This window comes from Equus caballus, chromosome 10 (assembly GCF_041296265.1).
Source record: "Equus caballus isolate H_3958 breed thoroughbred chromosome 10, TB-T2T, whole genome shotgun sequence".
Lineage (NCBI taxonomy): Eukaryota > Metazoa > Chordata > Mammalia > Perissodactyla > Equidae > Equus > Equus caballus.
In genome coordinates, this window is record NC_091693.1 from 47031769 (window position 1) to 47055970 (window position 24202).

Here is a 24202-nt window from a genome sequence, read left to right on the forward strand (position 1 = left end):
GCACAAGAAAAGGAAAAACAAGTGGCTCAAATGGTCAGTTATCTCAAAATCAACCAATATCTCTAAAACAAAGCAGCCTGAGGGGGGCCGGGGGGAGTAGGGAGTGTGGCTTGGCTCTGTATCTAGTTGTGTGGTTGGCAATGTGTTTACTCAAGATAGCCCGCTTTAAGTCAGGCAATTACATTGCAAAAAAAGAAAAACCAACTGTCAGGGCTTACGTTATAACAAGCATCAAAAATTAAATACCTTGGCTTAAACCTGATGAAAGATGTGCGAGATAGCTACACAGAAAATTTTAAAATGTCGCTAAACAAAATTGAAGACCTAAATAAAAGAAGCGATATATCATGTTCAGATATTGCAAGACTAACTGTTGTAAAAATACGAGTCCCCCCAATTTGATCACTAGAGATAACACAATCAAAATAAAAGTACAGAGCTGGCCCTGACAGCCTGGGGATTAAAGGTCAGCCCTCTCACCACTTTGGCAGTCAGCGTGAGGTTCCCAGGTGCAGAACCACACCACCCGTCTGTCAGTAGCCATGCTGTGGTTGTGGCTGACATAGAAGAAGTAAAAGGACTTACAACTAGAATATGCACTGGGGCTTTGGGGAGTGAAAAAAAAAAGAGGAAGATTTGGCAACAGATGTTAGTGTGGGGCTAATCTTTCCCAGCAAAAAAAATTAAAAATTAAAAAATTTTTAAAAGCCCAAGCAGTGTTTTTTTTAGGAATTTGACAAGTGAATTCTAAAATTAGAATTTTAATAGGTCAAAATTAGCTAAAGCATCCTGAAAAACATTGGAAGACTTATACTATCCAGATGCCAAGGCTTGTAATAAAATTAAAGTAATTAAAACCATGTGATATTTGTGTAAGAATAGAGGCATATTACAAAATAGGGAATCAAGTAACAAATCCATGTATGTACAGTTTACAATACAGGTGCCAGAGCATTGCAGTTGAAAAGGATGGCCTGATAAGTAGTACTGGGTGAATGAATAAGCATACAGAAAAAATGAATATCCAAGGATTCCTCACACCATACACAAAAATCAACTACAGATGGATTATAGATTTAAACGTAAAGTATAAAGCAATGAAGTTTCTAAATGTTAGTATAGGATAATAACTTTATGAATTTGAGTTGACAAAGATTTCTTAAACAGGACACAACAAGCACTAACTTCATTTTCATTTTGTTTTTTCCAGTTTTATTGAGGTGTAATTTACATACAACATTGTGTAAGTTTAACCTTAATAATCTGATTATTTGATACCCTTATATATTGAGAAACGATTACCACAATAAGGTTAATTAACACATCTATCACCTCACATAATTACAATTTTTTGTGTGTGGTGAAAACATTCAAGATTTACTCGTTTAGCAACTTTCAAGTATATACTACAGTACTGTGAAATATAGACATCATTCTATATATTAGATCTCCAGAACTTATTCATCTTGTAACTAGAAGTTCATTACTTTTGACCAATATCTCCCCATTTTCCCCACTCCCAGCCCCTGGAAACTACCATTCTATTCTCTGTTTCTATGAGTTTGGCTTTTTAAGATTTCACATACAAGTGAGATCATATAGAACTTGTCTTTTTTCCGTCTGACTTATTTCACTTAACATAATGCCCACAAGTTCCACCCATGCTCTCGCAAATGACAGAATTTCCTTCTTTTCTATAGTTAGACAATATTCCATTTTACATACATATATATATATAAACATTCTTTTAATCCATTCATCCATCAATGAACACTTAGGTTGTTTCCATGTCTTAACTGTTGTGAATAATGCTGCAATGAACAGGGGGACAGATATCTTTGAGATAGTGATTTTATTTCCTTCAGATATATACCCAGAAGTGGGATTGCTGTGATACATCATGCGGTAGCTGTATTTTTAGAGGAACTCCCATACCATTTTCCACAGTGGCTATACCAATTTACATTCCCGCCAACAGTGTACAAGCGTTCCCTTTTCTCAGCCTCCTCACCAACACTAGTTATCTCTTGCCTTTTTGATAATAGCCATTCTAACAGGCATGAGATGATACCCTATTGGGGTTTTGATTTGAGTTTCCCTGATGATTAGTGATGTTGAGCATTTTTTCATGTACCTGTTGAGCATTTGTATGTCTTCTTCAGAAAAAAAATCCTCTGCCCATTTTTTAATCAGATTAATTTGTTGTTTTGTTTTGGCCATTTTTGTCTATTGAATTGTTTGAGTTCCTTACATATTTGGGATAACAACTCTTTATCAGATATACGGCTTGTGAATATTTTCTCCTGTTTCAAAGTTTTCCTCTTCATTTTGTTGAGTGTTTCTTTTACTGTGCAGAGCTTTTTAGTTTTACGTAGTCCCACTTGTTGACTTTTACTCTTGTTGCTTGTGCTTTTGATGTCAGATCCCCAAAATTACTGCCAAAACCAGTGTTAAAGAGCTGTTTCCCTATGTTTTCTCCTAGGAGTTTTATGGTTTCAGGTCTTACATTTAAATCTTTAATCAATTTTGAGTTAATTTTTGTGAGTAGTGGAAGATAAGGGCCCAATTTCATTCTTTTGCATGTGAACATCCAGTTTTCCCAACATCCTTTATTGAAAAGGTTATATTTTCCTCCTCAAGTATTCTTGATTCCCTTGTCAAATGTTTGTTGATAATATACGCATGTATTTATTGCCAGGCTCTTGATTCTATTCCATTGGTCCATGTGTCTTTTTTATAGTGCCAATATAACACTGTTTTGGTTACTAGAGCTTTGTGGTATAGTTTGAAATCAAGAAGTATGATGCTTTCAGCTTTGTTCTTTCCCAGGATTTTGGCTATTCAGGGTCTTTTGTAGTTTCATATAAATTTTAGAATTGTTTTTTCTATATGTGAAAAATGCCGTTAGAATTTTGATAGGAATTTCCTTGAATCTATAGATGGCTTTGGGGAGAATGGAAACTTTAACAATATTAATTCTTCCAATCCATAAACATGACTATCTTTCCATTTATGTGTGTCTTCTTCAGTTTCTTTCATCAATGTCTTATAGTTTCAGTATACAGATCTTTTTCTTCCTTGGTTAAAGTTGTTCCTAAGTATTATATTGTTTTTGATGCTATTATAAATGGTATTGTTTTCCTTATTTCACTTTCAGATATTTCATTGTTAGTGTACAGAAACACAACTTTTGTATGTCGATTTGGTATCCTATAACTTTACTGAATTTATTGATTAGTTCTAAGAGATTTTTGGTGGAGTCTTTAAAGTTTTCTATATATAAGATCATGTCATCTGCCAACAGAGACAATTTTACTTCTTCCTTTCCATTTGGATGCATTTTGTTTCTTTTTCTGGCCTAATTTCTCTGGCTAGGACTTCCAGTACTATGTTGAATAGGAGTGGTGAGAGTGGGCATTGTTGTCTTGTTTTTGATTTTAGGGTAAAAGCTTTTCACCATTGACTATAGTGTTAGCAGTGGGTTCGTCGTACACGGCCTTTAGTGTGTTGAGGTATGTTTCTTCTATAACCAAATTTTTGAGAGCTTTTATCATGAAAGGTGTTGAATTTTATCAAACCTTTTTTCTGCATCTATTGAGAGAATCATATAATTTTTTCCTTCATTCTATTAATGTGGTGTATCACCTTTATTGATTTGCATATATTGAACCACCTTTGTATCCCAGGGATAAATTCCACTCAATCATGGTATATGATTCTTTTCAATATGCTTTTGAATTTGGTTTGCTAGTATTTTGTTGAGAATTTTTGCATCTATATTCATCAGGGATATTGATCTATAGTTTTCTTTTTTCACAGTGCCCCTGTCTTGCTTTGGTATCAGGATAGTTTTAGCCTCATACAATGAGTTTGGAAGTATTCCCTCCTCTTAAATATTTTGGAAGAGTTTGAAAAGGTTTGGCATTAATTCTTCTTTAAATGTTTGGTAGAATTCATCAGTGAAGCCGTCTAGTCCTGTACTTCTCTTTGCTGTGAGTTTTTAAATTACTAATTCAATCTCCTTGGTCTTTATTGATCTGTTGAAGTTTCTGTTTCTTCATAATTCAATCTTGGTAAGTTATAAGTTTCTGCTAATTTATACATTTCTTCCAGGTTATCCAATTTGTTGGTGTATAATTGTTCATAGTAGCCTCTTATGATCCTTTGTATTTCTATGATATCAGTTGTAATGTCTCCTTTTTCATTGATAATTTTATTTATTTGAGTCCTCTCTCTTTTTTCTTGGTTAGCCTAGCTAAAGTTTTGTCAATTTGGTTTATCTTTTCAAAAAACCAACTCTTAGTTTCATTGATTTTTTTCTATTGTCTTTCTAGTCTCTACTTCATTTATTTATGCTCTGATCTTTGTTATTGCCTTCCTTCTGCTAACCTTGGGCTTAGTTTATTCTTTTTATAATTCCTTAAGGTGTGAAGCTAGGTTGTATGAGATCTTTCTTTCTTCTTAATGTGGGAATTTGTTGCTATAAACTTACCTCTTGGAGCTGTTTTTTCTGTACTCCAGAAGTTTTGGTATGATGTGACTTCATTTTTGTTTGTCTCAAGATACTTTCTGATTTCACTCTTGATTTCTTCTTTGACCTACTGGCTGTCCAGGAGTGTGTTGCTTAAATTCCACATATTTGTGAATTTTCCAGTTTTCTTGCTGTTAATGATTTCTAGTTTCATACCATTGTGGTCAGAAAAGATACTTGATATGATTTGAGTCTTCTTATATTTGTTAAGTCTTGCTTTGTGGCCCTACATATGATCTATCCTGGAGAATATTCTCTATGCACTTTGAGAAGAAAGTGTATTCTGTTGCTGTTGGATGGAATGTTCTGTATATGTCTGTTAGGTCCATTTAGTCAATAGTGTTAATTCAGGTCCATTATTTCCTTAATTTTCTTCCTAAGTGATCTACCCATTGTTGAAAGTGGGGTACTGTAGTCCCCTACCATTATTATATTGCTGTCTATTTCTCCCTTCACTTCTGTTAGTATTTGCTTTAAATATTTATGTGCCCCTATGTTGGGTACACATGTATTTACTTCAAAAAGATAAATGTTTTGTGTTAGTGTAGGATGGGTGTGGCTCCTGCCAGGTCCCTGGGAGGGCTCCTGTCTGGTCACTGGATGGGCCCCTGGGTTGGCAGGACTGGCCTTGGATCATGGCTGAGAGGGGCTGGAACTGAGCCCTAGGGCTGTTGCAGGTTTCACAGCCAACACTGCAGTCTGTGGACCTGGCTCTGGAGACACAAGTGGACATGTTTTCTGACAGTTCCTTGGGTGGGCTGGACTGCTCCCTTACCATGGCTGGTGAGGCTGGAGCTGAGTATAAGGATGTTTTAGGATATCCTAAGAAACAGATGTGTCTCTCATGGGCTCCCTGTGCCAGCAGGACTACTTGCAGACTGAGGCCGGGATGCTCTAGAGTCCAGTTACAGGGCCCTTTCAGAACTACAAGGTGAGTTTGGCAAGCTCACCTGCAGAGGGTCCCCAACCATGGCCAAGCGGGGCTGGAGCCAGTTCAGGGGCCACTTCAGGGTCCACAGCCAGGATTGAGGTCTATATGCTCATTGCCTGGCACATGGGTGGGCATGACTCCTCCCAGGTCCCTTAGTGTATAGTGCTGGTGACATTACCAAAGGCAAATGGGGCTGTAGCTGAGTCCTCAGAGGTACAGAGCAGTTTCCAGGTCTGTAGCCTGGACCACATTCACCAAGTCAGCCACCTGAGCACAGGCCTGCCTTCTCAAAAGGCTCTCCTGAGTCTTGGACTGTACCAGGGTTTCACATTCAAAAGCATCAAAAGATCATTGGGGGAAGCTGAGTGAAGGGCATAAAAGAACTCACTGTACTATTTTTGCAACTTCTTGTGAGTCTAAAATTATTTGAAAACAGAATATTTACTTAAAAAATCAACAAAAACCTCATATAAGAATCAATTGGTTATTTGAAATTTACAATAAAAACATTGTATAACGTATTATTATTTGTAAATTGTGTGCTACACATTCTTTATACCAATTAAATCTTTAATAAACTTTCATAAACATATATGCACATCAAGGCCAGGAGTAGGCACAAGATTTGAGGAGGGACTCACGCTCAGGGCCACACAAGTGTCTCACACTAGTGCCTGCACTGATATGCTTATGGATCTCTCACTCCACCCTCACCTCATTGGAGGGCCAGTTGTTGGAGGATTGGCAAAAGATGTTAGCTCAGGGCCAATCTTCCTCACCAAAAAAAAAAAAAAAAAAAAGCCCCCCAAGAAACAAAAGATGTTGTGAGGAATAAAATAAAGAAAATTTTCTCTTAATCTTCACATTCATTAAAGAGAAAAACAACTTTGAAAGCAATGAGGGGTATGAGAAAGTCCAGCAGATTCTGGAACAAATTCTCCAGAGAGAAGAAGAATTAGAAACTAGAGAAATTGAATCAGGCTGGGCAAAAGATAAACGGTATATAATAGGAGAATAAGGCAAAACTATGAAGCCAGTTCAAAAAGAAAAAAGGACTTCAAGGAGAAAAGTAGAAATGCAACCCTTGGTTCGCTGGGAGAACAGAATCAAGGAGCATCTCCTGAGCTCTAAATAACTGAAAAGAAAAAAAAAGAAACCTCATTAGGAATAATGATCTTTCTCATTGAAGAAAGGTGAAATCCAGCTTCCCATCCTTTATTTGTGACTAAGAAATTTGTCTAACCTTTACCTTCCTGAAATCATTATTTATGTTATATTGATCACTGTTCTTAATCAAATCCTCTTCTATGTAAATATTCACATGCAGTGTGCTTCTTGGCACTAGCTATCTTGTGATAAGCAAAAAAACAGTTTGGGATCTCAATACTAATTATGAATGTAACTGAACTTAATCTCAGTTTCATTCAACTCCTCTCTTGCAATTAGCCTCTCTCAGCCCTGACTCTCCACACCCCAGCCAAGAGAAAAACCACCCTGTGATTGAACAAGCTTTCCTGGGTGTTCTTTTAATCATAAAAATCCAAATTTAAAGGATAGGTCATTCATTGAATTTCCTTTTTTTTGTTGTTACAAAGTAATGACAAATGCATATTTATGAAAATCATGTTTGAAAAGAATCTGGGTGCTTTTTCTTTTTCTATTTTATGCCAGGAGTAAAGGTCAGTGCTTCAGAGACTGGCATAAGTTGCAGTTTCTGCCATTTCCTCCACTCTTTGCATCATCGAGATTGAGTGTCTAAAACGTCTTTTAACAAATGGGATGTTGTTTGGTTAGTTACATTTAACTTTTCCCTGGTGGCTACTTAGGTCCTCCCAATGGTGCTGGCAAGGCCCATCCTTCTCAGAGTGACTGGAAAGGTACAACCTGTTACTCAGTGACTGCCAGCAAATAAAGAACTTCTCTTGTTTCCCATTCTGCTTCCATTGCCAAATGGATGTGTTTCTCTAAAACCTAATAGCCTTTACCAGCTGCTGGATTGTGTTCTTTCCAGTCATTACTTGGACTTCCCACTTTCCATATTGTCCTGCCATTTTCACAGTGGGGGCCCCAGAGACAATGCAAAATAATCTCAAAACTATTGCGTCTGATGCCTCGTTAAAGCAAAGCAGTCACATCTTCCCTGTTCCCAAACTGCAACATCTTGGCAAACCAGCCTCTCATCCAAAGGTTTTCTCCCCACTACATTTTGGAGCACTCTCCAATGCCTTTGTTGTCGTTACTTCCCAATTCAGGTCTTTGGACAAATGTATACCTCACTTTGTACAAATAATTAATTCCTTAATAGTGGTGTGGAAATCAGATGTTAAAAATTAAAATGCATTTTAAATCTACTAGGAATAATTGTTGCATAAAAGAATTCCATTAGAATTATTTGATGCCTCAACTCTTCTTTGTCTCAAATGACCATCCCTAGCTTATGTATGTGAAAAATGAAATGTTCATATGTCACATGTCCTTAACTATCAAATGCTCATGTGGGATATGTTCCAATTACCATCTCTCATTTCAGGGCATTAATTTGAATGCTGACCAATCAGAGTCACTGTTGATTTCCATTGTTTGGAAATCCTTTCTCCTTTTTTCTTTTTCTTTGTTTTTGAAGTGAAAGATAAATAAACCCCAGCCCTAGGATCATTTTCCTAGAAGCATCAGGGATGGGCAGCAGGGTTGATATGAGGAGAACACACTAGAAGACCAGTGTCTGTCCTGATTGGCCAGTGCCTTGCTCTATTGGTCATTGAAGTTTTTGCTATCATCCCTTTTCATAGCAATGTTTTTGTGTCCTTTCAATAAGAAATATAAGGCATTAGAGTCTTGGATCAATCATCTAATAAATTGTTTCCCAAACTGTAGTCCAAGATATGCTAGTCACTTGAAATTTTCCCTCAATGTGTATGTGTTACTGACCAATAGTTTACCCATACATTTTGGGCATACTATTTCTTCTTACTAACCACCACACACAAAGCACAATCATTATCTATATTAATATGGAGATTATTGAATCTTACTTAAAAATATAGGTTTCCCGGGGCTGGCCCCGTGGCCGAGTGGTTAAGTTCGCGCGCTCCGCTGCAGGCGGCCCAGTGTTTCGTCAGTTCGAATCCTGGGCGCGGACATGGCACTGCTCATCAAACCACGCTGAGGCAGCGTCCCACATGCCACAACTACAAGGACCCACAACGAAGAATATACAACTGTGTACTGGGGGGCTTTGGGGAGAAAAAATAAAATAAAATCTTAAAAAAAAAATATATATAGGTTTCCCTCAGAATATTAAAAGTACTCTTTAAAAACAGGTTATCTTATGAAATATTTGTGAATAGTAAACATCTTAAGATCATAAAATTATTTGTTTTTCCTGGAACTGTGTTTGTCCTTTTTTTTCATAAGGAGGTAGCATTCATAGTAAAAACCAAATGTCTATTTTTAATGCATTGCCAATTTCTTTTTAAAGGATGATTCTCCAGTCAAACAAGTGTAAGGAGTTTTGCCATCTATATTCTGCCTTTTGAAGATTAACTGGGCCCTGAAGAGTCTATGAAATTTTTTTCCTCTTCTCCTCCGCAAAGCCCCCCAGTACATAGTTGCATATTCTAGTTATGGGTGCATCTGGTTGTGGCATGTGGGACGCCACCTCATTATGGTTTGATGAGCGGCGCCATTTCCGTGCCCAGGATCCAAACTGGTGTAACTCTGGGCCACAGAAGTGGATCACTCGAACTTAACCACTCGGCCACGGGCCTGGCTTGAGTCTATGAAATTTTATAACAAATCAATGGAATTAAATTTAGCTGAGTAATTTCCAAATATATATATTTGTGGGATATTTTATCTGGGGTATGCCTAATAACAAAGCTTTGGGAAATGCAGAACAAATACTTGCTCTCCACCTTGGGGTCATTTGCTAACTCAGAAGACGGGTTGATTAAAATCCAACACATAAAATATCAAATATCCTATAAAGTACCCCAACATTTGCAATATTATTAAGTAGTAGAATTCCAACAGAGAGGGAGCCCTTTTATTTGTTAGATGTTATAGAACCATGGCATGAGATGGAAGAAATGATGCTGGCATTTTAATGTTCTAATGTGATATTCATGACCTGGGGACTCAGGAACATACAAAGTCTGCTCCATTCTACCTCTAAGTAGAATGAATGGGTCACCACAGACCTTGACTTTCTTGGTAACACACCTATGTATCAAGGGCTGCCAATATGAAATAGCAAAACTAAAAATGAGCAGAGACAAATTGTCTTTGTTTTGAGATTAAGTTTACTTTGACATGCTGAAACAAGTGCCATTTCCTTAAATTAAGATTTTCCTAACGGGACATTCAATACACATCTGACTGACAAATTTTCCTGCCTTTCTTGACCCTTGCAGAGAAATTAGGGTACAGATTCCACATATGGCAGTAAACTGGGGGCTACAGTTAATGCACGCAAGGTATTCCATAATCTGTTCCTATTAGCAGAATCTAAAGCTAAGGAAAGATCAATAAAAACAATTCTGTGTTATTCCTGGAAGGTTATTCCATAAAGCGATGATGAGTAAAAACAATGGCAAATCGTAGACAGACATACCTGTCCGCTCTGCATGGAGATGATTGTCCCAAAAGGCCCAGGTTTATGACACACCAAGAGGAAATTGGGATAAAGAGACCCCATGGCATGGTAGATCTGGACCTCTGGAATACCCGAAATATCTGGCAAAACCGTGAGCTTTCTCAAGCAGAGCACAAGTCACTAACTTTGCCTGACTACCTTTTGCTTGCTCTTACCATGTCCTGGCATTATATTTATTACATTTATTCTGTAGTTTGGAACACTGGTTAGATCGAACCTAACTGATTTAGCTACAATATTTTGTGCTAGCCTCAAAAAATATGGGCAAACACTGATATTTTATACTCTGTATTTTTTTCTAAGATAGTGTTCTCAATTCATTCTTTCAACAAATATTTGTTACGCACCCACTATGTGTCACACACTATTCTGGGACTCTTGGGTATATCCATTAATAAAACAAAGATCCCTGATCTGTTGTTCTTATATTCTGGTAGAGAAACATAGACAATATATGATAAATGTAAATGAAGGCTAAGAAAAAAAAAAAGAGCAGAACAGGACAAGGATGTTGAGAGTGTGGTGACTCTTGAAACAGCTAAGGAAATCAGCCAAGCAGACATCTGGGGAAAGGAATGTTCTGGGCAGAGGAAATAACTGAAGCACAGACCCCAGGGTAGTGGATGCCTGGCATGTTGGAGGAAAGCGAAGAGGCCAGTCTGGAGCAGAGAGACTGGACTGAGCAATAGGAAAGGAGGGCAGAGGGAGTGCTGGAGCAGGTGAGACCATGAAGGGCCTGTGGGCCATGGAGAAGACTTTGGCTCCTACTTGAGTGAGATGGGAGCCTTTGCATGGTTTTGAGCAGAGGAGTGTTCTGATATGACACATATTTTAAAAGGATCTTACTGTCTGCAGTAAAGAGAGTAAACTCTAGCGGGCTAGAGGAGACAAGCAGGAAGACCTTCTTGGAAGGCAAAACCCATAATCCAGGCAAGATATTACCACAGCTTGGATGTGGGCCATCACATGGGTGCAGGGGAAGTGAGAAGAGAGTGAGAGTGAGATAAAAAGACGACTCCAGGGGCTGGCCCTGTGGCATAGTGGTTAAATCTAGCATGCTCTGCTGTGGCAACCCGGGCTCATGGGTTTGGATCTCAAGTGTGGACCTACACCACTCATCAGCCATGCTATGGAAGTGACTCACATACAAGATGGAAGAAGACTGGCACAGATGTTAGCTCAGGGCTAATCTTCCTCACCCAAAAAAACAAATAAATCAAAATAAAACAAAATTTAAAACAGAGGACTCCAAGTGTAGTGGCCTGAGAAACTAGAACAATGACGTTATTATCAATTAAGACAGGAAAATTGTGGGTAGAACAGGTTTGAGGGGAAAAGATTAGGAGTTCAGTTTTGAGCACAGAAAATTTGAGGTGTTAGATGGACGTCCAAGTGGATATGTAAGTAGGAAGTTGGATATGTATGTCTAGAGTTTGGGAGAGAGGAGGCTAGAGATTCCTTTTCATTTCTGATCTAATTATCCATTCAAAAGTAATAAAACATTCACCAAGGAAATTAGCACATTTCCCATACAGACACTGTGTAAGAGGGTGAGTTTTGCTGGAAGCCTTGAAAACAGATTCTCTGATTCTGGATCCTAACTGAAAAGCATATCCCAAAACATAATTTGACTTGATTTTGATTTGATTCTCTCACCTTAGTATTCTGTGCAGTCAGTGAAATTTCTCTAGATAGGAATGGCTTTCTGCCCATAAAATCCATTTATTCATTCATTCATGACAAACGTTTATGCAGCTCCTGCAACATGTAAGGCTCCTATTCTTCCCCGTAGTCCATTATCTTGTTTGAACAGCAAGACTAACCAAGGGGTCAGGCAAAAAATGAAATTAAAAGAAACGCCTTGTAGAACAAAAGTTGGAAGGACACCCTGGCAAACGCCTGATTTTGAGAAGAAATGACCAAGGGCATCATGATGTGAGAGCAACATTTCCCAGAATACAACAGCAGCACACTAAGGCTCTGTCTGTGCATCTTCGCTGCCCACAGAGGATTGTCAATGAAATATTTTACATGTAAAACCTGTGTCTTATGCCTTATGGTTCCTTGAAAACTGAAAAATTGTCCTCACATACTCCGGTTTTTTTAAAAATTGGAGAAAGCAGAGGGTGAGATCAAGAAACTAATCTAAGAAAAACTAGGTCCCGGCATTTTAAAATTTGTTTTTTACTTTAAATGTCATGAGGCACAGTATTAGAAGGGTGTGGGACCCTTGTGGGTAGGGTGCAGTAGATAGACACTGTAAGATGTCCATTAGAAGTAGAAATTCAGTTCCATAAATGTGTGTTTAGTGTCCCCCATGAGCAAGGACTGGTTGGAAATATGAAGAGTACTGAGAACAGTCCTTCTCTCCAGTATTCATAGTGTAATAGGATACAGAACTTTATATAGACACACAAATGACACTTACACTAGGCAGACTGTGCTAGGTAGGGAAAGAAGAGATTAATTATGAAAGTGGTATGATTATGCTCCTTAGAGGAGTAAGGATTTCCACTAGGTCTTTAATAAAAAACTACTTATAAGGACCAGAAACCAAGATGGAGAAGAATTTTGATGCAGAGAGAACTTGAGCATAGATCTGGGAGCAGGAATGAAAAGCATGAAAGCGACAGTTAGTGGTTCAGTGTTATCTGAGCGTTAAAAATGTAGGAGCTCAGTTAAAGGCAGACATTCACACATGTGTAAATAATATGGTGTAAATGAAAACACCCAAGCATGGTGCTTGGTATAGCACAAAGTCTCAATAAGTTAATCAAATGTTAGCTTGCATTTGATATAATTCAGAAAGTGTGTTAATGACTAAGAATGAATAATAAAAATAAGAGCAGAAATAAATGAAATAGAGACTGAAAAAACAACAGAAAGGGGGCCAGGCACATAGCATAGTGGGTAAATTTGTGCACTCCACTTCAGCAACCCAGGTTTTCAGGTTTGGTCCCTGTCACAGACCTACACTGATTGTCAGCCACACTGAGGTGGGAAGCCACATACAAAAACAGAGGAATATTGGCACGGAGGTAAGCTCAGGGTAGTCTTCCTCAAGCAGAAAAAAGAGGAAGATTGGCAACAGATGTTAGCTCAGGACACATCTTCCTCACCAAAAAGAAAACAAAAACAGTGGAAAGGATCAATGAAACCGAGAGATGATTCTTTGAAAAGATAAGCAAAATTGAGAAACCCTTAGACAGACTCACTAAGAAAAAAAGAGAGAAGATTCAAATAAATAATATCAGAAATAAAAGAGGAGAAATTACAATGGATACCACAGAAATACAAAACATTATAAGAGAATACTATGAAAAGCTATATGACAACAAACTGAATAGCCTAGAAGAAATGGATAAATTCTTAGAATCATACAAGCCCCCAAAACTGAATCAAGAAGAAACAGAGAATCTGAATAGACCAATCACAAGCAAAGAGATTGAAATGGTGATCAAAAACCTCCCCCAAACCAAAAATCCAATCAAAAGCCTCCCAAAAAACAAAAGACGGCTTCCCTGGTGAATTCTACCAAACATTCAAAGAAGATTTAATACCTACCCTTCTCAAACTCTTCCAAAAAAGCTGAAGAGGAGGGGAACTTCCTAATTCATTCTGCAAGACCAACATTACCCTGATACCAAAAGCAGACAAGGACAACGCTCACAAAAAACTTACAAGCCAATATCACTGATGAACATAGATACAAAAATCCTCAACAAAATATTAGCAAATCAAATACAACAACACCTTAAAAGGATCAGACACCATGAACAAGTGGGATTTATTTCAGGGATGCAGGGACAGTTTAACATCCACAAACCAACCAACCTGATACACCACATCAACAAAACAAAGAAGAAAAACCACTTGATCATCTCAACAGATGCAGAGAAAGCATTTGATAAGAGCCAACATCCATTAAGACAAAAACTCTCAATAAAATGGATATAGAAGGAAAGTACCTCAACATAATAAAGGCCATAGATGACAAACCCACAGCCTACATCATAGTCAATGGGGAAAAACTGAAACCCATCCCTCTGAGAACAGGAACAAGATGAGGATGCTCATTCTCGCCATTCTCATTCTCTTCCATAGCACTGGAAGTTTTAGTCAGATCAATTAAGCAAGATAAAGAAATAAAAGAGATTCAAATTGAAAAAGAAGAAGTGAAAACCTCTCTATTTGCAGATGGCATGATACTATATGCAGAAAACCCTAAAGAATCCAAAAAGAAAAACTACTAGAAATAATCAACAAATATGGTAAAGTTGCAGGGTATAAAATCAACTACAAAAATCAGTTACATTTCTATACACTAATAACAAATTAGCAGAAAGAGAAGTCAAGAATACAGTGCCATTTATAATAGCAACAAAAACATAAAATACCTAGGAATGAATCCAACCAAGGAGGTGAAAGACCTATACACTGAAAAGTATAAGAAGCCAAAGAAGGCATAAAGAAACGAAAGATATTCCATGCTCATGAATTACAAGAATCAACAGTTAAAATGTCCATACTACCTAAATCAATCTACAGATTAAATACAATCCCAATCAGAATCCCAATGACATTCTTCACGGAAATAGAACAAATAACCCTAAAACTGATACAAAACAACAAAAGACCCCGAATAGCCAAAACAACCCCGAGAAAAGAGAACAAAGTTGTAGTATCACATTACCTGAATTCAAATTATAGTATAAAGTTATCATAATCAAAACAGCGTGGTACTTGCACAAAAACAGACACACAGATCAATGGAAGAGAACTGAGAGCCCAGAAATAAAACCACACAACTATGGACAGCTAATTTTTGACAAAGTAGCCAAGAACATACAATAGTGAATGGGAAGTGTCTTCAATAAGTACTATTGGGAAAACTGGACAGCCACATGCAAAAGAATGAAAGTAGACCGCTATCTTACACCATACACAAAAATTAACTCAAAATGGATTAAAGACTTGAAGCTAAGACCTGAAACCATGTAACTTCTAGAAGAAAACATAGGCAGCACACTTTTTGACATCAGTCTCAGAATATTTTCAAGTGCCATGTCTGATTGGGCAAGGGAAACAATAAAAAAAATAAACAAATGGGACTACACCAAAATAAAAAGGTTCTGCACAGCAAAGGAAACCATCAACAAAACTAAAAGACAACCTAACAATTGGTAGAAGATATCTGTGAACCATGTATCAGATAAGGGGTTAATATCCAAAATATAAAGAACTCATACATCGCAACAACAAAAAACTAAAAAACCAATTAAAAAATGGGCAAAATATCTGAACAGACATTTCTCCAAAGATATACATATGGCCAATGGGCACATGAAAAGATGTTCAACACCACTAATTATCAGGGAAATGCAAATCAAAACTACACTGAGATATCACCTCATGCCCATCAGAATGGCTATAATTAACAAGACAGAAAATAACAAGTTTTGGAGAGGATGTGGAGAGAAGGGAGCTATCACACACTGCCGGTGAGTGTGAAAACTGGTGCAGCCACTATGGAAAACAGTATGGAGATTCCTCAGAAAACTAGGAATAGAACTATCACATAATGCAGCTATTCCACTGCTGGATATTTATCCAAAGAACATGGAAACATGAATGCGCAAAGATATATGCACCCGTATGTTCATTGCAGCATTATACACAATAGCCAAAACTTGGAAGCAATCTAGGTGCCCATCAAGGGATAATGAATAAAGAAGATGTGGTATATATACACAATGGAACGCTACTCCGCCATAAAAAAGGATGAAATTTTGCCATTTGTGAAAACATGGATGGACCTTGAGGGTATTACGCTGAGTGAAATAAGTCAGAGGGAGAAAATCAAATACCGTATAATCTCCCTCATAAATAGAAGATAAAACAACAAGAAGCAAACACATAGAGACAGAGATTGAATTGGTGGTTACCAGAGGGGACGAGAGGAGGGCGAAAGGGATGATTAAGCACACGTGTGTGGTGACAGATTGTAATTAGTCCTTGGGTGGTGAACATGATGTAATCAACACAGAAGTTGAAATATAATGGTGTACACTTGAAATTTATATAATGTTATAAACCAATGTTACCACAATAAAAAAATAAAATAAAAATAAATTTTTAAAAATCTTACTGAGATATAATATCGTTTATACCCTTTAATTAACATTTCAGCTTTTGTTAATATATTTCCCATCTTCATCACAGCTTCCTATGCTCTCATTACAACAGATGAATTCTGCCTTAGTGCATATTTTCTTTTATATTAAAAATCTTGCAGAGAGTCGAATGTGAATATTTTATGATAAACATTTCCCCCTTCCACCTTGAATTTTTTACAGTTAAAAAAAATCCTTACCTAATTATACAAACAATATTTGTAAGTTATAGCAAAATATACTTTCTGTGCCAACTATTAGGACTTAACAAAATGCATATCCCTCTGGTTATCTGAAAAATATCTGTTTTTATGCCAATTTACAATACTGTAAACTCTTACTAAAACTTGGCTGATTGTTATAGAGTAATAACTTATTCTTTGACTATCTAAGTCTGTAAAAGCAGAAAAGCTCTTCAACAACCTGGCCTTATTTAAGAGTGAATCAGTCCCATGAGTGCTTCACAAGTTACTATACTGCCGTAAGATGGCCTCCTCTTTAACAACGCCAAGCGGAACAAACGAAATACAGACAAAAGGCAGTTTCACCAAGATCTGTTCATAAAAAGCACCTTTCTAGAAGCAACCACACCATCTCTGAACTTTGACTTCCCGCTACTCTCTGACTCCATCAGGCCCACCCCTAGAAGCAGCTGTGTAAGGAAGCATGCCGATCGTTTTATGACCAGCCTAGACACCAGAGCGTCACACTGTTCAGCCCATAGCTGGGAGTTATACGAAGCACATTCTGGCCCAGAACCTTCCAGGGCAACTCCTTAAATCCTCTAAATTCTCTAGTTCTCATTTAAAAGCTCACATCTTTTCCCATTGAAATGGTTATACATTATACACCCATTACATAAATAATCCAGCTATATAAATTACAATGATTTTTTTTTAAGTTTCTTAGTCTCTCCTGCATCTAATTCTTCTAAGGATTCGCCTTCCATCCTCTTGTTCTCAGCAAAACAAGCCACCAAGCTGTAGTTCTTTGGATGTGAACCTATGCCTGATACATCATTTATAACTAGGAAAACTGTTTTTAAAAGAAAGTAAATGTGTCAATGACTGAGGTAATTATTTTTTATGCAGTTGACTTTTCAATCAACTGTGGTGCCTTTGTTTTGTCAGGATGTAATCATCTACTATCCACACAGGAATGCAAAATCTTATTAAGCGCAAAGTGTAGATGTCTTAAGGGGGTTCTGAGAATGGCAACATGTGGTAATTGTTGAAGCTGGATGCCTAGTCCATGGTGGTTCATTATCACATTCTCTCTAACTGTATGTCTGAAAATTCCCACATTAGAAATTAAATTTAAAAACTAGAGGGAGGGTTCTTTGAGTACAGCAAGTCATTCTAGACTCTACCATTTCAACAGGACCTATGAACAAATAACCCTTTATAGTGCACATATTTGAAATTGCTGAACTGTGCATTCATGTTGACCTCCTATTTCCAGATATCTGTGGTCTTGAATTCTGTGGAAACTGTGGAAAATCAAGAAATTAGTGGAACCAGAGTCCCTTTCCAACTGTACTAATTGGCGAGATCAGAGCCCTCATCATCCTCATCATCCTTACATCTGTGCCACTTGCCCTTTGCTCGACCTTCACCTGCTGCAGCGGTGACATGCACATCGCTCCTTCTAGTGCTGATGGTTTGCCTTCGACCTTGATCTTCCCAGACTTATTATGAAAAATGTAACTGCTTCTCAACAAGACTTGAAGGCCACCCTAATCCTGATCCCTAATTCTCTAATCTGGACTCCTCTTCACCTAAGGATTCCAGATTTATGAGGAAAACCTGCTAAAATTTTCAGAATTAAAATTTATGTTGCAGTGCTTTCTGAACAGTAAGTCATAAAACTTTAAAGACAATCATTCATCCTTTTAAAGACTTGTAGAGATTCCTTCATATTTCTTAGCACATTTCAATTTATTGAATGCATTTCATTAACAGGAAATTTTCTTCCTTATTCCTTGCTAAGTTTCTCCTACTAGTATTTAGTTTTATGTGTCCCTAACTCAATCATTTTCATGGGGAATTATTTCCTCCATTATTTAGTTGAGTACTGAAAACATGCCAGGCATTCTTTTAAGTGCTGAGGATGTAACAGTAAACAAAACAAACAAAGAGTTCTAAAGGAGCTTATATTTAATAGGGAAACAGACAACAAACAATAAATAAGGAGTATGCCAGTTGCAGATAAATGCTGTGGAAATAAATAAAGTCAAAAAAGAGGGCTGGAGACTCCAGGGAGTGGTGCTTGACGTTTTGTGAAGGGTGGCCAAGAAATACTCCACTGATAAGCTGATATTGGAATCCACAGAGCCTGGATATGAGAAGTATATGATAAAAATATCTGGAGGAAGAATGTTACAGACAAAGAAATGCAAAGGCTTTAAAGCAGCAACATATTTAGTGAGTTTAAGGAACAGCAGGGAGGGAACTAAGTAATAGCGTGGAGCCAGAACCTGGAGGCCCTTGTCAGCCACTAGAAGAAAATTATCTCAAATACTGAGCCAGACGCAAGCCATTGCAGGGCTTCAAGCAGAGGAGAGACAGGATGTGATTGGTCCTTTTACTGGGATCCCTCTGGCTACTGTCTTAAGAATAGACTGTAAGCAGCAGGTTAGAAGCAAGGATAACAGGAAGGAGGCTAATGTGTAATCCAGGCAGGAGATCAAGGCTGCTGGTCCTGGGTACCAGTGGTGGAACTGGTGAGTGGTGATTAAACTCCAGACACATTTTTAAGACAAGACCGACAGGATTTGCTGATCAATTTTATACAGGATATAAGAAATGTCAAGAACGACTCTAAAGTTTTTGGTCTAAGCATCTGGAAGAAAATAATTGCCATCTGCTGAGAAAGGGAAGACCATGGGAGGTCAAAGCATTATGTAGACCATTTCCTGAGGCCTGGGTTTGTTGCTCGCTTACTCCTTTTTTCCCCAAATTACATAAAGTTCACAGGTAGGTTATGAGAGCTGCAAGATGATGGGTGAGTCTGGGGCAGGTTCCCCCTGAGTTCCGGGCAGAAGAAGGATTTGAGTGGCTCAGGATCCTGTGTAACAGAGAGGAGGGGCATTACCACTGAGGCAGGTCAGTAAGAATGAGGTTTCAGAGGAGCCATGCGTAGGTGGCTGAGGAAAAGAGTATGCATCACATCCCAGATGTGGTGGCAGGAGGGAGAGCAGGAAGGGGCCACAGGGCAGATGCAGGTCAAGAAGAGAAACTGGGCTGAGCCCCCCGACAGAGAGGGGTACAGCAGGAAGGCAGAACTCGTCCCTGGCAGGTAACCACCTTCCTCTGGATTTCTTCCTGGATTCCCCCTCCCTCAGCCTTCTAGCCCCCAAGCAGAATGGATGTCCCCCTTGGCGCCACCACAGACTTTGTACAATTAGTGGAAGTACCCACATTGTATGAATGTTGATGAGCCCAACATCGGGGCAGTTTCTCACACATGGTGAAAGTTCAATCAGCACTTGTGGAAGTGAGCTGAAGGGTAGGGCACAGTAAGAAAATTAAGACCACACTCAGAGTCTCATCTCAATGCAAAGATAACTAGAAGTTTCCTGTGGCTGCTGTAACAAATCACCACAAACTTGGTCGTTTAAAACAATACACATTCATTCTCTGAAAAGTTCTGGGGGCCAGAAATCCAAACTCAGTTTCACTGAGCCAACATCCAGGTTCCAGCAGATCCAACCCTCCCTCCAGAGGTTCTTGGGGAGAACCCACTCCTTACCTCTTCCAGCTTCTGCTGGCTGCTAGTACTCCTTGGCTCACAGCTGCATCACTCCAGTCTCTGTCTCTGTGGTCCTATTGCCATCTCCTATTCTGTATGTGTGTAAAATCTTCTGCTTCTCTCTTATGAAAACACTTGTGATTGCGTTTGAGGCTTACCTGGATGATCCAGAATAATCTTCTCATCTGCAAATACTTAACTTAATTACATCTGAGAAGACCTCTTTTTTCGCCACATGAGAGAACATTGAGAGTTTCCAGGGATTCAGACGTGGATATCTTTTGGGAGGCCATTATTCAGTCCATTACCACAGTGACCTTGGTTACATAAAGGCAGAAGGAATGGAGTGGAAGGAATACAGGAGGGAGAGACATTTCTCTGAGAATACCCTGCACAGTTTTGACTTTGGGGAACATGGTAAAATTCTTTATGTTTAAAAATAGAATTACACCAACAAGAATGGGAAAGAGAAAAAACCCAAAGCTGAAATCAAACTGAAAGAAAAGACCAATATTTCAAATGAATAACATGACCACACCTCAGGGGGTGGCAGAGAAAATGCTAATCCACACAATGTACGATTACAGTATTTGACCATAAACCCTCAGTCCTAGGATGGATGGGATGGGGAAGGGAATAACCAAAAGAAAATCCTGAACTATTTTTATAAGTTTGATTTTTGTAATAGTGTGGACAAAGCAATTCAGAAACTATTTGAGATGCTTTGTAGGAAGGAACAAGTGAGTGAATACAGCGATGTTTTTGAGAACCAGGATTCTCACTGTGGAAGAAGGGGCATACAAATATGGAATGAGGAAGAGCAAAATGAACCCTGTAGAAAGGAATGGGGATTGGCAGCATTGGTGTGAATTATGATTTCTAAAATATGTATATGTATGTTTATATGCCTATGTATATATTTGCGTGTGTGTGTACTTAGGTATGTATAGTTCTATGTGTGTACACAAGCATATATGTCCTAGATCTGCCCACTAAGGTCTAGAAGCAGACACGCCAGCAGCAATGAACCCACCCAGTGCAGACCTTGATCTCTAATACCATTCCCCACTAAGAAAAACGCCAGGGCCCCTCAGAGAATTGACTGATTCCAGAGCTTGGACAACGTGGATTACAAGAGGAACCTGGAATATCTTACGCCAAAAAGTAAAGAAGTACTCAGCAAATGATGGGACATGTTGAAGACACAGACGCAAACCCTCTGGGGCTCCCACCGATCGTATCCGTGATAATTTAAGCACTAAAATCATTAGGACAGTAATGAGTTACAAACCATTGAAAAAAATCGGAATCTATGATGCACTTATCTGATAAATTAGATAAGGATAAATCAATCAATGTGGGAAAATGGCAGGTTCTTGCTTAGAGTAAAATACAAAATGCAGACAGGCAAATGTGGAGGGAGTGCTGGAGCTGGCAAGTAACCATTTTGCAACCATCGTATTAAAAGTTAGTTCAGGTGAGCACCATCAATAGACACAATCTAGAGGGAAATTTTTGTTAAATTTGGATTGTCTTAAAGTGTTTTCCCAAAATTGCTTATTAATTACAAGGAAAATGTGACTATACAGTAGAGAATTGGACAACATCTTGACTGGGTTCAAAATTAACATCACCATTAAGGGGCAGACGGGCATCAAGTGCTTCAAGATGCAAGCCCTGACAAGGACACAACCTCACTTACATGGTATTCCAGACAAGAACGCACAACCGAATACACGCACAAGAAAACATCAAGCAAACCCAAAGTGAGCAACATTCTATTAAAAAAATATTGTACTTTTCAAAAATGTCAATACCACTAGAGACAAAGATAGGCTATGGAAATATCCCATCTTAAAAGAGCCAGAGAGACATGATAATTAATGCAACACAAGATCCTAAGCTGGATTCTGTACTGGGGGAAATACTGTAGAGACATTACCGGCTCAAATGACAAAGTTGCAATGTGGAAGATAGATTATGTAAAAGTATTGTATGAATGTTGAACGTCCTGAAGTTGGAAACTATATTGTCTTTATGTGAAAGGATATCCTTATTCTTAGGAAATAATACAGACTTATTTAGAGGAAAAGGACTATAAAGCATGCAACTTATTCCTAAATGCTTCAGAAAAAATTATGGGCATACATGTGTATGTGCGTGTGTGTGTGTGTGTGTGTGCGTAAGGAGGGGAGCACGCAAGCCAGTGATAAAGCAAATGGAGTAAAATGTTAGCAAAAGGTATACAAGTGTTCTTTGTACTATTCTTACTCTTGGAACTTTTCTGTGAGTGTGAAATTATTTCTAAATAAAAGTAAAGAAAAATAACATCGTACACTGTAATACTGAGACTGTTAGAAGATGTAGCAAAAATTGTGTCAACAATAGAGCTCTTTACAATGAAATGACACTGTGAAGAACTTTAAAAAGAGGCTTCATTTCAGATTTTTGTTGACTCTAAATCCTGACTTTCCAATTACCTCATCACAAAAGTCTGCATTCTCCGCAACAATGCCTCAGGATCACCACATTACTCCTGAATTCAAGCCTGAATGCCTATTAAGTAAAGCCACCCCTCACAGAAATCCTCCAAAACAAAGGATAAGGTTAACAAAAGAAAAATATTCTAGCAAACACTTGGTCTAAAGAACCACAACTCCAAATTACGGGTTGATATTTCATTCCATCACAACACGGCATTAACGAACAAAGAATCGTGATGAATAAAATCCTAGAATAAGACTGAGGTGGGCTCTAAAAGGATTGCTAATTACTTGGGCCAGAAAATACACAAACTACATAGAATTGGACATTTTATCTATTTGAGATCTTCTATATTGACCTGAAACAGGAACTTTCTCATCACAGGTTGGGTTCTCAAAGCAGATGCTTAAATGGAATTAGGGGTGAGATGCGTACTAGGGATGGGATGGGTACCACATCACCTGTGAAAGGAAGGGGAGGAAGCAGATTGGGCAGAGGGAGATGCAAGCCTGACAAAGCCTTAACCAGTCTGTGGAGGAGCTCTGGACCTCAACAATTGCCCACCAGATTTGTCCTGCATCATGCAGGCCAAAGTGGACTTGCCTTCGTACTCCTGCCCTGCTCTGTCACTGGTTGTAAGATACCCTGTGAAAGACTTGACCTGAGACAGACCCCGAAAGAGCTGCCAGCTGGAGGCTGCCTGCTGACCACATTCCCTGGATCTGGGCAGCAAGTCTCTCCTTGAAGGGTGAACTTGGTGGCACACACCCTTGTCTACCACAGCTTTGCCCCATCAACTCCACTTCTCCATATGTTCGGGGAGCAGCTCCTCCAGAATTTTGATGGACCTCTCTTTTTGAAGGAATCTTAGAAGAGGAACTAACCACAAGCCCCACTGCTGCAGCTGATCTCAGGGCCACAATTCACCCCCTATCTCCCTCCTTCACTACCCATTCTAGGGTCTTTTTACCTTCAAGAGCCACCCCTCTGCTGGCCTCGATGGCTTACTAGGCAGTGTGACCCAGAGCTTGAGAGGTCTCCATGATTACTTATTCCAGGTTTGCTGCAATTTATAGTGACAGTTGGTTAAAGGGTGCCAAGAGGCACCCAAATGGATCACTTGAATTCTACACATTTTCCTCCATTTCCCTTTTATTTCTCCCTAATGATCAGCATCACTTACCCCTATCAAGACAATGACTTTTCTTGCCTGCTGGTCTCAGGATACAGGGAACACAAAGTGCCCTGGCAATAACCACAGCTTAGAATCCAATGAGACTCTTGCTGGGTTCCCTGGTTTAAGTGTCCCGCTGTTGGAAACCAGGCTTTTATCCCTACAAAGCCCAGAGGTGTAGGATAGGAAGCATAGAGTCCTCCAATGAATCATGGGGAGTAACAGTAAATGCACCTACTGCTTCTCCTTCTACTACTGCTTCTCCTTCTGGTCCTGAAACCCAGTATCACATGAAAGAATGGTGTCAGATAAAGGTGTCGGCATTGTTTTCTGTTTCTGGTTGGACATTTAGAGGCAGAAGTACCAAGATCAGTAAGTATGAGTCCAGGCTCTTGGGCCTGCACGTAATCTCTGTCTCTCTTGCCATGGCCACTCCGTTCGTCTGCCCACTGAGACAACACTGGTGGTAAATGATGGAGGTTGGCTGACAACCACTGTCCAAATC